This window comes from Rosa rugosa, chromosome 6 (genome assembly GCF_958449725.1).
Source record: "Rosa rugosa chromosome 6, drRosRugo1.1, whole genome shotgun sequence".
In the NCBI taxonomy this organism is placed as follows: domain Eukaryota; kingdom Viridiplantae; phylum Streptophyta; class Magnoliopsida; order Rosales; family Rosaceae; genus Rosa; species Rosa rugosa.
In genome coordinates this window covers 1,462,745-1,476,977 of record NC_084825.1, presented here as the reverse complement: position 1 = coordinate 1,476,977, position 14,233 = coordinate 1,462,745, and the positions used below count along the sequence as shown (strand labels likewise).

General features: G+C 42.2%; 1 pseudogene; it reads right to left on the bottom strand.

The window, feature by feature from the left end:
• Positions 1-1,905: 1,905 nt before the first annotated feature.
• LOC133714498 (putative disease resistance RPP13-like protein 1) lies at positions 1,906-2,974 on the bottom strand (annotated as a pseudogene).
• Between the last annotated feature and the right edge of the window lie 11,259 nt (positions 2,975-14,233).

Below are 14,233 nucleotides of genomic sequence, written 5' to 3'. Positions count from 1 at the left end.
AAACAAAAGTAAGGAGTTGTGGGGGAGAATCTGGAGCATTGATGTACCACGTAAAATTCGGGTTTTTATGTGGAGAGCGTTGCATGGTTTTTTACCATGTGCAACGAACATGAAACAAAGACGAATTGTGGATGACTCTTGTTGCTGGCAATGTGGAGACAAGAAGGAATCGGTGCTGCATATAATATGGGATTGCCCAAAAGCAAAGCAGGTTTGGAAGAAGACTTTCTTGAATGGGGTTTATAAAGCATGGAAGGAAATGTCGCTTTTCGACCTCGCACATCATGTTCTTTCTACTGCAGTAGGGACTGAGTTTGACTACTTTTGCTCGATTGCATGGTGGCTTTGGAAGAACAGGAACCTTCACAGACACGGGGAAAGGACAATCGAACCCATGGCAGTTGTAATTTCTGCTCATGAGTGGCTGAGGCAAAATAACATGGGTGAGATCTCTAATTATGGTGAAAACATGTCAGGGGGGCAGAGTGTTAATGCTTCTAGCCGGATTGCTTGGTCACCTCCTTTACTGGGCCATATTAAACTAAACTTCGATGGTGCATGTGACTTGAAGAATGGAATTAGAGGCTTGGGAGTGATCTTCAGAGACTATAATGGGATCATGAAGGGTGCAATTGCAGTCCCACAGGTAGGCTATCTTCCTCCTAGATCTGTTGAAGAGTTGGCGTTACTACACGGACTTAGATTTGCAGCTCATGTCGGTTTCTCTCATGTTGAAGTGGAAGGAGATGCCCTCTCAATTATCAATAGTCTACGTGACAGTTCGGAGGATTTGAGTTTTGAAGGTCATTTAATTGACGAAGTTAAGTTTTTAATTCAGTCTTTTCCTTATTGTAGTTGCCATTTTGTAAAACGGGAAGCTAACAGAGTGGCTCACCGTTTGGCAAAAAAGGCTTTAAAAATTAGTCAGCCTTTACTTTGTTTGGAGTCGGGGCCTGTTTGGCTTCAACAGTCTGTCAGTATGGATTTCCAGTGTGAAGTCTAGTTTGGTCAATTGATTTGCAAAAGTAACCATATTGGTGCTCTAGCAGTCTTTTGTTCCACAAATCATTGTAATCTATTCATTATTAATGAAGTTTCTCTTTGATCAAAAAAAAAAAAAAAAAAAGATGGCTGGGTATAGAAAAAGTTCCATGCAATTGCTACATCGTAAAATACTATACATGTTGAACTATAAACATGCTTCCTTAGTTCCTTTAACAACTGCATGAGAACCGTAGGCTCGAAGCAGAAGATGTGTGAAATGAATGGAATTCAAATCATGTATTATAATTTTGTGTTTTTCTTTTTGTATACTCATCGTGTGATAATCATCTGAGACAGAGATAAAAAACAATATTTTTGGGTGAGCTAAAATTCTAACTTAAATTTTGTAAAACAAATCTTTATTGTATATTACCTCTATGTGCAGGGGCACATTTCTTCCATTTGGATGAAAAATGTTTGAATTAACAAAGCGGGTGTAAATTGGTAATTTTTGCCAAATTTAAGAGGTTAATTTTCGCAATTGCTAATTTGAGGTGTAAATTGACAATTATATTCAAATTTAGAATGTTTTTTGACAATTAAATGTATAAAATATGTATGTGTTCAAGTATATCTGAATTGTGTGTCTGGCCCAAACTCTAGTTAAGTCTTAAAGATATTCTCGGAGATATCTTAGTCAATGTATGATACAGTTACCTTGTAAGAATCATTTTCTCTGGTTGTAATCCTCTATATAAAGAGGCTCAAATTATCAATGAAATACACATATTATTCTCACCCAATTCAATTTTTCTAAAACACGTTATCATCAGCACGAAGCCCTAACACTGAAACCCTAAAATCATAGCCTTCATTGATAACAATTGTGAACTGTCCTTGTTTGATTTTTGAAATAATGACCTAGATATATAATAGCTCCTGAAAATACTCGCCACCCAAATCTTCCATTTGTCTACTTTGTTCTGGATGCTGTATCAAACCCTCTGCCATCCATAGAAGGATCAACTGCTTCTCACTTAATTCATAGTCATTTGGAAGTATTGAGCAATAAGCAAAGCATCTTTTTAGGTTTGAAGGGAGAGAGTGATAACTCAGTTTCAATACTGGGAGAATACCACTCTTAGCTGATAGACTCCATAATTTGTTGTCCAATATTTCTTCCCATTCACCAATTTCTTTGCACCGTAGAAGTCCACCAAGCGTCCTTGCAGCCAACGGCAATCCATTGCATTTCGCAATAATCTTGTCCCGAAGCGACTCAAAATTTTCTGGTCTGCTGTTGCTAATGTTCAAGAATGAATGTTGTTCAAATACCTGCCAACAATCATCACTTGATATACACTTCAAATTATAAATTTTATGGCTCCCATCATTCTTGTAACTGATTCATGGCGCGTTGTCACTAGTATCCTACTTCCTAGTGCTCCAACACGGAAGGGGATTGCAATTTGGTCCACATATCGTAGTCACATGTATTCCAAACATCATCTAAAACAATGAGAAACTTTTTGCCCGTCAACTCCTTACTGAGATTATCCTGGACTTTACTGAACTCCTTCAACTTACAGTGCTCCGATGTAATTGATTCGAGAATTGCCTTTGTCACTCTCACAATATTGAAGTTATCAGACACATATACCCACACCTTAAGGTCAAACTATTGCATGGCAGCATCATCGTCGTTGAATACATGTCCTGCAAGTGTTGTCTTTCCGACTCCTGCCATGCCAAGAATGGCCACAACATGAAAATTGATGGCACTAGGCTCGGCTCCGGACAAAACTCCAACAATCTGGCTTTTATCCCAGTCCCTTCCGATCACAGGTCCATCTGGTCGACACGAACTCGGTGGCATTTTCCATGCCCTATAATGATTACTAGACATCCCAATATCGTTCAAATGAAGCGCTTCTTTTCGTTCAGATATGTCTAGGAGTCTATCGGTGATCTCCTTGATTTTAGAGTTCATATGGAAGTTGAATTTAGCTTGGGGAATTAGGCTATGTACCTTACTTATGGTAGCAGCTCCTTGTTGCTCCTTGACTCTGCGTCGTAATACCTCGATGGAAAACTTGTCTAAGATGTCTTCAACATCATAAGCCAAGTCTTTGAGATCATCCAGCCACAATTTGACAGCCTTGCTCGTAAGTTGCTTCTCCTAGCCTCTACATCATGTTTGGACCCAAAATGAACATTTTGGCCTGACAAGGCATGTGTTGGAGAAATTGAGCCAATATCAGTGGCTCAAGCTATATATTGTCGAGAAGCTCGAAATATATATTTAGAGGCTAAATAAAGCCTACTATGGAAGTATGACAAGTCAACTTTAGCATATTTTCCTACTTCGGCTAGGAAAAACCGAGCTAGACAATGAAGGAGGGGTGGCAGTCTAACCAAATGAAATCGAAATGTGCTGAAACTTTCCAGATCCATTCTAGACAGCCCAAGGATCATTTCTTATGAAGAGTGCAAGAGCTTTTTTTTGAGTGGAAGGCCTTCAAACAATCAGCCCAATTTTCTACAGAAGCAAAACTGGAAAACTGGACCTGTAAGAGGTCCAGCAGCATTTTCGGCCCAACCACATGGAATAAAAATCTGAAAATTTGTCAGGATGATCTACACTCATAGTGGAACATTTCATATGAAGAAGTCGAAGGCATATAATGAAGTCTTGTTGGAGAAATAATTGAAGGAATAAAGGGGCAGAAACTGACCTAAAACCAGCTCAATATTCACATGTTCATGTTTCCTACCCACATGAAGAAAGCTAGATGCTTTTCTCTTTTTCCTTGGATATATTTTTCTTCTACAATCTCTTTAATAGATCATCACCACTTCCATGTTGCTGCACCTTCATGCTTTGCTTTCATTTCATCTTTTCTCTATCTTTTCCATATTTTACAAGTGAACTTAGATCTACTTTCATTATTTTTCTTCCACTCATCATTTCACTCTTCTTTTTCTTCCCTATATAAACACCTTCTCCTCTCATTCTAAAACACACATTCACAACACAACATCAAAACATCTCTAAGATGATCTAAGTTCTCTCTAGAGCAAACCTCTCTAAGAGCAACTCCTCTCCCTCTCCTTTTCTTTCTCTTAGCGGTGATCACACTCCTAGTCCTAGTCTTCTCAGAAGCCGACTTTCAGTGCCACCAAACCCTCTGTCAACGTACTTCGGTCCTAGTTTCCTCGGGAGCCGACGGTAGTGCCGCGACCACAACGGTTACGGAACCAGCCAAGCAAGGGTAACGCCCTAGCAACCCAGCCAAGCTAAAGTCACGCTTTAGCAAGTTCTCCTCACTTCCCGGTGGTTCTCGCTCTGCTCGATCTACAACATCGAGTATCGATTTGGTGATTTTCAAGAAGCTCAGCAAAAGTCCTCAGCACGAGGCACAAAGAATCCCACGACGAGGTTGGTGCTCTCCTCGTCCACAATTGCTTGAAAGAAGTCAGGTCAAGGGACATCCCCGACGACCGCACCCGAACGGTGCTGGCACACCCGCGCAAGAAAAGAGACTGTTGACCAGCTGCAGCAAAATTGGAGCCAAACACATCATAAAGCACAGCTCCGATTGCAGATAGCGTTGAACTCCATTTCTTGAGCTTCTTGTCCACATTCACACCACGTAGGCTTGCAAAGCTGATGATGACCCGAGGGCTCAACCTGTTAAGCAGCACTAGAAGGAATGCCCCGAGAAAGACCTCTCCCAACACCATAGTTTGTTAGAGTGAACGGATTTTGCTGAATTGAAATGGAACAACACAACTAAAACTATTAAAGGTAAGATTAATGAAGACAGAAGTCAATCCAAAGGTTTTACTTTCTTCTATCTTCAGCTATATGTTCGCGTTCTCAGTTCAATTCTCTCTCTCTCTCTTTTTTTTTTCTTCCCGGTCTGGCGTCCATGACCCGTTGATGTGCCAACTCACAGGTCAACTACCAGGCGGGGTGGGTGGAAGTGGTAATCCAATAATTTGATTATTTGAGGCTATGAAGCTGCCACACAACTTCGGCTACTTTTTAAGCATAAAGTAAATTTTTTTTGTCGAAGTCATTAGAGTTCACCCGTCATGTCACTGGATCCGGTCACTTGATTTTTGGGTCTGTTCACTGCTTTTTTATGTTTGTTTCCATCCGTTAGGTCTAGGTCACTAGGTCAGTTTCCAAATTGACTTGGGTCACTACAAACTGACTCAAAAAGTGACTCAAAATGACCCAAGTCAGTTCTAAACTAACCAAGTGACCTAGATCTAACGGGTGGAAACAAACATAAAAAAAAAAACAGTTAACAAAATCTGAGCCAGTAACCCAACGGATGAATTTGCTCTAAGTGCTAGTGCCCTCTCTTTTAATCTGATGAATTAGATTTGGGTCGTTTTAGACTTTTAGTGACTTCTCGTTCTAGTCTCCTCTTTTCTCCACAAATAAAAAATTCGACAAAACAAACATGATTTTGCTCAATGGTCTTATAAGCTCGAGTAGTAACAGCAGAATCTGAAAAGAAGTACACTAGTGTGCTTGCCACCTCCTCAGTCCTGACCTGTACATTAGTCTATCACGAGACATCTCTAACTCAAATAATATCAATTCTGCTGATGCAGATAGAGGCAACTTATCTTTACTTTTTTATCTTTTTTTTTTTTCAATTAGAATACAAAACTTACTAAACAAATTAAAAGTTATTATTATGGACTAAGTTCATGAGCTTTTGACCATAAAACACTTCAGTCCCTGACTTTCTAATTTCACACGGTTAGTCCTTGTACTTCAAAATTTCTGACCAATAGGTCATCTCCGTCTAAAACCTCCGTTAAGTAGCTGACGTGGCAATTTTTTTACACCAAAATATCTATTATGCCCTCAGTTCTTCTTCTTTTTTTTTAATAATTTTTTTTTTTCTGTTCTTTTTATTTTCTTCCTTTTTATCTCTTTCTTCTTCCTTCTTCTGGCTCCACGAAACCCACCGCTGTTCTTCATATGAGAAGAAGTCCGAGCTCACCCACTTCAGCATCCAGTCTCTCCTCCTCCTCCAACGGCGGCGGCGACAACACCACCACGCCCAAAAACAAGATCAAATCTTGTCCTGCAATATCTACTTCTTCCCAGATACTTCCTCGGCAATATAAAATTATAAATATCAAACTCTCCAAGCACCAGAAACCAAACTAAACGCACACACCTACTCATCACTCGCCTACCTATAACCTATTCCCCATTAATTTTCTCACAACTCACAACCACATACAGTAGCCATTAACCAATCCATAATTCCCATTTCCCACATACACAAAAGACTAAGTCTATTAGCCTAACCTCCCTCTACAAACATGCCCAGCAACACCAGAATCTTGGAAGCTCTGAATGTCCGGTTAACCGGGTCGGTCGAGCAGTACCTGATCCTGGCCCATGGCTTCAGCACTGACCAGTCTGCCTGGGGTCGCATTCTTCCTTTCTTCAAACCTTACTATCGCATCGTTCTATATGACCTCATTTGCGCCGGAAGCGTCAACCCCGATTACTTCAATTTCAACCGCTACACTAACCTGGACGCCTTCGTCGACGACTTGCTCAACATTCTCGACGTTGTGGGAGTCAAAAAGTGCGCTTACGTCGGCACTGACCAGTCCGCGCAAAACCCAGCTCCCCAAAAACAAGATCAAATCTTGTCCCTCCGTCGCCGCAATTGTCACCGACCCACCCTCGGGAATTTGAGGTGAGTTTCTGGGTTTTGAATCGAGAGATGAGTTTGATTGTTTGAGGCTTTGAGTCACCCAACTCCACCAAATCGACTCACCCCAATTCAGCCTCATCCCTAAAATGAATTGGGCTTTCGCCGCTTTGGCTTAATTTTGAGGGAAATTTGGAGATTGGGGATTGAGATTTCTTAGCCGTGTTGGGTTGGAAGATGGAGAAGGGAAGCTGCTTTTCCCTTTTCTGAGAACCAGGAAGAGAGAGAGAGAGAGAGAGGGATCTGAGGAAGGAGGAATCGAATAGATGAAGAAAAATTAGAAAGAAAGGAAGGAAAACTGAAGAACAACGATGGGTTTCGAAGTGGGTGAGCTTGGGCTTCTTCTCATATGAAGAACAAAGGTGGGTTTCGTGGAGCCGGAAGAAGGAAGAAGAAATAGATAAAAAGGAAGAAAAAAAAAAGAACACAAAAAAAAATTATTTAAAAAAAAAAGAACTGAGGGCATAATAGACATTTTGGTGTCGAAAAATTGCCACGTCAGCTACTTAACGGAGGTTTTAGACGGAGAGGACATATTGGTCCGAAATTTTGAAGTACAAGGACTAAACGTGTGAAATTAGAAGGTCAGGGACTGAAGTGTTTTATGGTCAAAAGCTCAAGGACTAAACAGTATTTAGTCCTATTATTATCCATCCATCAAAAAGAAATCATCCACTGTCCGCCCGCCCTATGCAGATTTGTCCTAAACAGTAAGCTGGACAATGAATTTGGAGAATCTAATCGTTAGATGGGAAGATTGAGATATTTTACAGTGGTTGTTAAATATTCAGCCGACTCGGTATTCGTTTCGACCTTAATCCGCTCGGTCAACCATAATTTTCTTTATAACTATATATTTATATATCCAATTCCTCAAAGGGCAACCCCATCGGATCTATTGAAAATGAGGAGATCGACCGTTAGATGAGATTATAGGAATATTTTATGCATGTAAATAAAAATTTAGCAAATTTCGTAATAGTTTCAAGTTCGATCCACTTAGTCAACCATAGTAGCATTTATATCATCTTAGTTGACCGATGACATAACCACCGCGAACCGTGCCTATTTTTTCACACGACATCTATAAATACGTGGTGGATACATGTGAATGGTCAAAAATTAAATTTTTCGAATTCTATTTCATGGACAGTAAGAAAGACAAATGTGGCTGCTAATGTTGTATAACTTGTACATTGCATTTGAAGTCATGAAAACAATAAGGTGGACAATAAATTTGGAGAAACTGACTGTTAGATGGCAAGATTAAGATGTTTTATGGTGGTTGTTAAAAATTCTGCTAATTGGGTATTCGTTTCGACCTTGATCCGCTTGGTCAACCATAAATTTCTTTGTAACTATATATTTATATCCAATTCCTCAAAGGGAAACCCCATCGAATCATTTGAAAATGAGGAGACCGACCGTTAGATGAGATTATAAGAATATTTTATGCATGTAAATAAAAATTTAGCAAATTTCCTAATAGTTTCAAATTCGATCCACTTAGTCAACTATAGTAACATATATACCCTCAACTATAGTAACATATATAACATTTCGTCAACTATCGTCAACCATCGTCAACTATTATTCAAGAGTTAAAACTCATTCTTCAACTATCGTAATCTTTCGTCAACTTTGGTCAACCACCGTCAACCTTTCATCAACCACCGTCAACTATCATTCAAGAGGTAAACTCATTCTTCAACTATTTTAACATTTTGTCAACTATCGTTAACTATCATCAACTTTTGTCAACCATCGTCAAATTTTCGTCAACCACCGTCAACTATCATTCAAGAGGTAAACTCATTGTTCAACTATTTTAACATTTTGTCAACTATCATCAAATATCGTTAACTATCATAACCATCGTCAACTTTTCGTCAACCACCGTCAACTATCATTCAAGAGTTACTCATTCTTCAACTATCGTAAACCATTATTAACTATCATTCAATAGGTAAATTCATTCTTCAACTATCGTAACCTTTTGTCAATTATCGTCAACTTTTGTCACTCATCGTTAACATTTCATCAACCATCATCAACTATCATTCAATAACATTTCTTCAACTATCGTAACATTTCGTCGACTATCATCAACTATCGTTAACTATCATCAACTTTTGTCACCCATCGTCAACTTTTCATCAATCACCGTCAACTATCATTCAAGAGGTAAACTCATTCTTCAACTATTTAAACATATTTTCAACTATCATCAATAGGGTTATTAAGCCTTAATCTATTGACCGAGCGAATCGACATCATAACTATAACGGAATTTTCTGAATTTTGAACCAGAAGACTAAAATAATGTACTTGTCATATCTAAAGGTCGGTCTCTCAAGTGTAGGCTCCGATGATGCCCTTGCCCTTTGAAGCATGTAGTGAACAAAAATAGGGTTATTAAGCATTAATTTGTTGACCGAGTGGATCGAAATTATAACTATGATGGAATTGTCCGAATTTTGATACCGAAGCCTAAAATAATGTACTTGTCACATCTAAAGGTCGGTCTCTCAAGGGTACACTCCAATGACGCCATTACCCTTTGAAGCGTGTGGTGAACAAAAATAGGGGTTATTAAGCATTAATCGGTTGACCGAGTTGATCAAAGTCATAACTACGACTGAGTTTTTCGAAATTTGAATCTGTTGATATCACTTATATTACATACCGCCAAGCATAATCAACGACCTCATAGGTGGGCCCCACGACATGGCTAGCCCCGCCTATGGCATGCATCCGGTAGGCCGACACCCGAGCTACGTTGTCATGGTGGAGGTCGGTCGGTACCTCGTAGGGAGGCCACCCTCCCATGCTCTCCAAGAGGCCTTCAAGAGAAGTAAATATATGTATTCTGTCCCACATCGGAAATGTAAACTAGATGGGGACTTCCTTTAGCTATAAGAGGAAGTCCTCCCCTTCTTAGAAGGGATGGATCCATGATCCCCTCACTTGTATCACTATCAAAGGCTACTTGGCCTCACTACATAGTAAAATATCTAAGTGGACGTAGCCTTGCCTCAAGGGCAAGGTGAACCACTATACATGCTTGTGTCCCTCTCTCTTTCTCCCTCTCATGATCCACACTTAGTCTCGTTCCGTATTCTTCAGTAGAAACATTGGCGCTAGAAGGAGGGTCCCTATGATTGGGTTACGAGCCTCCGACCTTGAGCAAGGGTCATGGATGGGTACCACGAGCTTCCGGGTACATGAGCCATTGGGTACATAGGTCAGCAGGTACATGCACATCCCCGTACCCTCAACCCCCACTCAAGCCTCACTCTCTGGGACTCCCATGAGTCAACGGTACGCACACCCTGCACTCTTATTTGGGCACCTATAAATTTAAACCCTTCCGGGACCCTACTTTTCTCGCGTACCGCTCTCTTCATTCCTCTGCCATGCAACATGCCATACTCGGAGAGTCTAGGCCCACTTGCATATGGACCCACTTGGAGCAGGCAGCCAGCTCCCGTTCAACAACTCACAACACATCACCGGATCCACAGACTAACACATCTCAGTCCCATGCAAATTGTAGTGGCCAAGTCAACCCGCCACCGGGAACCACTTATGTCAAATCTCCTCCGGTACCGCACTATTACAACCCGTCCGGCATCCTCTTCAACTGAAAAAAGGAAGGTGAAACAGATGGTCTCGGGGAGTCAACCCAACAATTCAGCATTCTCCGGTATCCTCTTGGCCTTCCCGGGTCAAAGCCAATGTTCAATCCGGCCAAGTACCGTTCACAAAGAAAACCCGCTGCATTTCAACTCATCACGGACCTGGCAACAACTCGGATCCATATCCGACCCAATCGTGACTTCTCTCCTCGGTCAACAAATTCCCATCGGGTACCAGCTACCCTTACCGGTACCCACTCCTCCCAGCGGTACCCCTGCCATCACCGGGTACCAGTAGACCACCGCGTCAACTCCCCGGTACCAGCTACCCTCAGAGCCTCTGCTTGGTGGTGTCGGCAACATTCACCGTTTCAAAACAAAAAAGGAAAGAACTCTGGGTACTCATCCCGGCAGCTCCTTCAGTCACCACAACCCAGATCCCAGAAAGCCTCCGGTCACCATTCCACATCTCGGTGCTAGTCTTGTACGCCGGTAGCAATGGCACCTCGGATACCCTCACAACCGTCCGGGATCTCTTTGACTTCTAATCCTCTGGGGATATCATCAACATCACGGCTGCAAAAGAGAAAAAAAAAAAGCCTCCGGCACCCACTGCTTTCGTCCGGGCAAGAGCTCATGCTCTTCGAGCACAGAAGGAAACACTAGTATCTCAAGCGGCACCTCTCGGTGACTCTCCCGGTATGTGAGCTGTCCAGCTCTTGGTACCCGGTCGTTTACACCAAAAAAAAAAAAAAAAAAAAAAAAAAGGGATGATCTACTCTGGCCACCAAGACAGAGTCTGGACATCAGTCAGAAGTTTGCTCCTGTTGCAGCAACTCTTCAACCCCTTCCCGGTACCGCTATCAACACCGAGAGCTACCACGGCCAGTCCTGAGATCCCATGCCAGCACCCAACCTCCTCCCAGCGGCACCCAACCCAGACATACCATCCCGGCAGCTTGTATCTGTGACCATCCCGGCAGTAGCTTCACTCATCGACCCCGGACGCATCACCCTTCGAAAAGCTATGTCTTTCCTCTCTATTTTATTGCAGATAAGCACTGCCTATATATACACACGTCTACCACGATGTTAACATGCAAGCTGAATGTTTACAATGTTGACACGCACGTCTGAAATATACCACCACATGCATACACAATTATATGCAATATGCACTCACAATTGTTTATTGTGTCAATGATTGGACCCATGCATGCTGCCTTCACAATAAAGCATATATATATATACATATATGTATATATCTGCTTATTCTTCTGTCAATGCTACAATAAAGCATATATGTTGTTTCCTCCATTAAATGATGCCTACAATAACCATTTAAAAAGGGCAGCACAACAGTACGTCCCTAGCTCATTACACTTAAATTAGTCAATTTATTCCAATAAACCAGTCACTAATCACTCATTTATTTTGAGGAAGTACAATCACCCGGGTGCATTACCATGACAATATCACATGGCTTCCTTAATGCACATGTCAAGCATGACAAACACACTTAGTTGCTATAGCATGATTTCATCAATCATCGTTATCACATTGGCTAGCATCCCTATGACAATTCATAAATACCAACCATCTCACCAAATATATATTATCAAGCATCATTCCATGCAAGAGTAGAACAGATGTTACACAATAGCACATTTGTTTCATCTCTATACTTTAATTCTTTAAATTCACATGCAAATTATTCATCGTTACATGCCCTACTTACCCATCATTACTATTCCCATGCAATAGTTGTGATCAATGCGGGATCGGCACCGTCTCACCCATGATTATTTATTGTGTACTCAAATTCTTATTGAACATGGTCGTATACCTATATGAACAATTCAGTCTTTTACGCTAGTAAATCAAATAAACAAATACTAATCGTTTGTTTATTTTTGAGAAATCACACTCACTCAACCGGGCACCTCCTTATACGAACAAAGTCAAGCAGACTATCGATCATTATTTGTCGATTACATGGAGCATCACGGGGACAACCCCAACATCATTTTGTACTCGGGTCAACCCCAATTTTCACCACTTATGAACGGCTCCAGATAAGTTCTCATTTACGCTTAAATTAGAGCTAATTAATGTTATACTTTACATGCTTCAAATAACGGTTTCTATAATCTAAGCATGCCTACGATATGTGATAGTCTCGATATCATATCTATTACGACTATGTATTAATGTCAAGCTTTAATTTAATTGCAATCCAATTAAATTGCTACATATACACATGTGACACTCACTAAAATAAATGCAACATGCATCTCATAAATCCTCGCCCCGAGCGCGGTACCCCCAAGGGGTAAATCAAGGTCATATCATTACATAAACCCTCTCCAATCGGCGAGGTACCCCAACGGGGTTACAAGGCCAATGCCATCATTCTACCCGGGGCCACGCCACCGGGTACCGGAGGCGAAAGCTACCGGACACCCCAACGGGGTTACGAGGCTACAACCATCATTCTACCCGGGGCCACGCCACCGGGTAAAGGAGGCCTACCGGCCCTCATTCAACCCCATTGGGTTAAGGAGGCTCAAGCCCTCACGTGACCCCACCGGGCCACGCTGTACAAGCCCTCACGCTACCCCATCGGGTACCCGAGGCACCAAGCCCTCACGCTACCCCATCGGGTACCGGAGGCACCAAGCCCTCATGCTACCCCATCGGGTACCGGAGGCACCAAGCCCTCACGCTACCCCATCGGGTACCGGCGGCACAAAGCCCTCACGCTACCCCATCGGGTACTGGCGGCACAAAGCCCTCACTCTACCCTATCGGGTACCCGAGGCATCAAGCCCTCACTCTACCCTATCGGGTACCCGAGGCATCAAGCCCTCACTCTACCTTATCGGGTACTAGAGGCATCAAGCCCTCACTCTACCCTATCGGGTACGAGAGGCACCAAGCCCTCACTCTACCCTATCGGGTACTAGAGGCATCAAGCCCTCACTCTACCCTATCGGGTACCCGAGGCATCAAGCCCTCACTCTACCCCTTCCGGGTATCAGAGGCATCAAGCCCTCACTCTACCCTTCCGGGTATCAGAGGCACCAAGTCCTTAATCTACCATTCCGGGTATCAGAGGCTCAAGTCCTCATCTACCATTCCGGGTATCAGAGGCATCAAACCCTCACTCTACCCTTCCGGGTATCAGAGGCACCAAGTCCTCAATCTACCCTTCCGGGTATCAGAAGCTCAAGTCCTCATTTACCCTTCCGGGTATCAGAGACCCAAATCCTCATTCTACCCCATCGGGAACCATAGACCCAAGTCCTCAGAAAACCCCACTTGGTACCGAAGGCGGGGTAAGCCAAGGTCCAGTCCCTTGCTTTTGAGTCATCTCACCTCCCGAGCATTCTCTATACTTGGGGGACTTATTCATACCACTTATCACAAGTGGAGGTAGTACCCGATCGGGACTATCATTGAGCTTCACGCTCATACTTTCGTGTTATGATCTATTAATGGAAATATTGAAATTTTTCACCTATTGTTGATCGCAACAATTAAATTTCTTTTACATCCCATTAATAAGACCATAGGACAAAACTCACACCCGCTCAACGTGAGCGAGCTCATCTCTTACGTTCCCGTTACACATGAGCCAAACAATCAGGTTATGGCTTATACGTTCGGGTTAAGTAAGTTAGAGATCCTTCCTCTAAACCTGTACTTGGGGGACTATCATGGTCACGCCAATCTCGCTAGTATTGTCAATGGTTACTTCGATACCGAAGCTTCATTCTTAGCCTTACCGGCTTCGTCTACCATAGCCTAAATCCAAATTCTTGTTTTACTACGTGACTTGGGGGACTCGGCGAG